The following is a 3,805-nucleotide window of genomic DNA, read 5'->3' as shown; positions in this document are numbered from 1 at the left end:
TTTGCCCCCTAAGTAAAAACAAAATGCTCCAGAGAGACTCCATCAACTCAGTCCTGACATCACATGTCTGAAAAGAGAATATGGGATCTGTGAAACTATACTCTGTGTTTTGGTACTATTCCTGGTTTGATTGCTCATGTTCTTGAGGTTATTAATTAAGCTTGATGCTGTATTAGATTTCTGATCAATATGAGTCTGAATTGACAACACAATTCTTTGTGCTCACTAAGTGTAAAATTTTTGCCAAGTAATTTTTCAGCTTGTAGAGATGTTAGTATAAAGTTAAATCAACTTTACATCGCTGAGAAAAAAACTATACTTGGTCATAGCATATTATAATTTTTATATATTATTGGGTTTAATCCGTTAATATTTCATTATGGATTTTTTGCTAGTATGATTTTTTTAAATTATAGGGTTTTTTTACTGCTATACTTTAAGTTCTGGGGTACATGTGCAGAACTTGCAGGTTTGTTACAAAGGTATACACAGATCATAATGGTTTGCTGCATCCATCCCCCCATTATCTACATTAGGTGTTTCTCTTAATGTTAGCCCTCCCTAATCCCCCAACCCCCTGCTATACTTCCCATAGTGCCCCTGGTGTGTGATGTTCACCTCCCTGTGTCCATGTGTTCTCATTGTTCAACACCCACTTATGAGAGAGAAAGTGCAGTGTTTAGTTTTCTGTTTTTGTGTCAGTTTGCTGAGAATGATGCTTTCCAGATTCATACACGTCCCTGCAAAGGACAGGAACTTATCCTTTTTTATGGCTGCATAGTATTCCATGGTGTATATGTGTCACATTTTCCTTGTCCAGTCTATCATTGACAGGCATTTGGGTTGGTTCCAAGTCTTTGCTATTGTAAACAGTACCACAATAAACATACATGTGCATGTGTCTTTATAATTAAATGTTTTATAATCTTTTGGGCATATACCCAGTAATGGGATTGCTGGGTCAAATGGTATTTCTATTTCTAGATCCTTGAGGAATTGTCATCCTGTGTTCCACAATGATTGAATTAATTTACATTCCCACCAACAGTGTAAAATGTTCCCATTTCTTCACATCCTCTCTAGCATCTGTTGTCTCCTGATTTTTTAATGATTGCTATTCTCACTTGTGTGATGTGGTATCTCAATGTGGTTTTGATTTGCATTTTTCTAATGACAAATGATGATGAACATTTTTTCATATGTTTGTTGGCTGCATAAATATCTTCTTTTGATAGTGTCTGTTCATATCCTTTGCCCACTTTTTGATGGTGTTGCTTGTTTTTTCTTGTAAATTTGTTTAAATTCTTTGTAGATTCTGGATATTAGCCCTTTGTCAGATGGGTAGATTGCAAAATTTTCCCATTCTTTTGATTGCCAGTTCACTCTAATGACAGTTTCTTTTGCTTTGCAGAATCTCTTAGGTTTAATTAGATCCCATTTGTCTATTTTGGCTTTTGTTTCCATTGCTTTTGGTGTTTGAGTCATGAAGTCCTTGTCCATGCCTATGTCCTGAATGGGATTGCCTAGGTTTTCTTCTGAGGTTTTTATGATATTAGATCTTATATTTAAATCTTTAATCCACCTAGTGTTAGTTTTTTGTATAAGGTGTATGGAAGGGATTCAGTTTCAGCTTTCTGCATATGGCTAGCCAGTTTTCCCAATACCATTTGCCAAATAAGGAATCCTTTCCCCAATGGTTGTTTTTGTCAGGTTTGCCAAAGATCAGGTGGTTGTAGATGTGTGGCCTTACTTTGGAAGCCTCTGTTCTGTTCCATTGGTCTAGTTTTGATTACTGTAGCTTTGCAGTAGAGTTTGAAGTCAGATAACATGATGCCTCCAGCTTTGTTCTTTTTGCTTAGGGTTGTCTTGGCTATATGGGCTCTCTTTTGGTCCCATATGAAGTTTAAGGTGGTTTTTTCCAATTCTGTGAAGAAATCAATGGTAACTTGATGGGGATAGCATCCATGATGAACATTGATGTGAAAATCTTCAATAAAATACCGGTAAACTGAACCCAACAGCACATCAAAAAGCTTATCCGTCATGACCCAGTAGGCTTCATCCCTGGAATGCAAGGCTGGTTCAACTTACACAAATCTGTAAACATAATCCATCACATAAACAGAACCAAAGACAAAAACCACATGATTATCTCAATAGATGCAGAGAAGACCTTTGACAAAATTCAACAGCCCTTTATGCTAAAAACTCTCAATAAACTAGGTATTGATGGAACGTATCTCAAAATAATAAAAGATATTTATGACAGACCCACAGCCAATATCACACTGAGTGGGCAAAAACTGAAAGCATTCTCTTTGAAAACTGGCACAAGACAATGATGCCCTCTCTCGCCACTCCTATTCAACACAGTATTGGAAGTTCTGGCCAGGGCAATCAGGCAAGAAAAAGAAATAAAGGTATTCAATTAGGAAAAGAGGAAGCCAAATTGTCTCTTTTTGCAGACAATATGATTATATATTAAGAAGAGCCCATCGTCTCAGCCCAAAATCTCCTTAAGCTCATAAGGAACTTCAGCAAATTCTCAGGATACAAAATCAATATGCAAAAATCACAAGTTTCTTATGTACCAATAACAGACAAACAGAGAGCCAAATCATGAGTGAACTCCCATTCATAATTGATATAAAGAGAATAAAATACCTAGGAATACAACTAACAAGGGATGTTAAGGACCTCTTCAAGTAGAACTACAAACCGCTACTCAAGGAAATAAGAGAGGACACAAACAGACGAAAAAACATTCCATGCTCATAGTTAGAAAGAATCAATATTGTGAAAATGGCCATAACTGCGGAAGTATGTTTATGAGGAATATTGATCTGAAATTTCTTTCATTTTCTTGTAATATGTCTTATTATAATGTCAGTGCAATAATGGCATCGTAAAGTAATTTGTAAAGTAGTTATACTTCTGTTTTCTGAAAGAGAATTGTGTAGGTTTGGTATAATTTCTCCTTTTAATGTTTGAGAGATCTCAGTAAAAATATCTGGGCCTGAAGTTTTCTTTATGGGAAGGTTTTAGTTACAAAATCAATTTTTTAAAGTAAATATTCAACCTCTGTAATTTTGTAAGTCTTCTCTTAGTTTTGTTAATATATATCTTTCAAGAAATATGACCTAGTGTTCATAATTTTTATTTCATATGCTTTTTATGTTTACATAGTAATAACTCCTCTTTCACTTCTGCTATTAGTAATTTGTGTTTTCTCTCCTGTGTTTTTGCTAATATAGCTGGAGATTTATAATTTTATTAGTATTTGCATGAGACAACTATTGATTTTATATATTTTTCAATTTGTTATCACTTTGCCATTTTATTAATTCCTGCTTTTATCATTATCATTTTCTTTCTTTTACTTAATTTCTAATAAACATACTCTTCTAGTTTCTTAAAATGGAAAGTTATACCACTGATTTGAGCCTCTTTCCTCTAGTGTAAGTATTTATAAGTATATTTTTTTCTTTAGGCACTGACTTTGCTGCATCCGAGAAATGTTATGTATTATTTTAACATAATTTAATTCAAAATATTTTCTATTTTTTAAGATATATTTTTTTGTTTCATGGATGTCTTTGAAGTATGTACTTAATTTTTAAATATTTGTTGATTTTTTTCCAGGTGTTTTTGCTATTGATTTTTAATATATATTCTAGTATCATCAGTGCATTCACACTCTTTGTGATTTTGCATTTTCTATGTTTAGAGAGAAATATTTTCAGACCAGTATCAAGTCTGTCTTAGTGAATCTTCCATGCATATCATTAAAAAATGATTCTTTTGT

Source organism: Cebus imitator, unplaced genomic scaffold, assembly GCF_001604975.1.
Source record: "Cebus imitator isolate Cc_AM_T3 unplaced genomic scaffold, Cebus_imitator-1.0 Scaffold139, whole genome shotgun sequence".
Classification (NCBI taxonomy): domain Eukaryota; kingdom Metazoa; phylum Chordata; class Mammalia; order Primates; family Cebidae; genus Cebus; species Cebus imitator.
Note: the sequence above shows the minus strand (reverse complement) of the source record.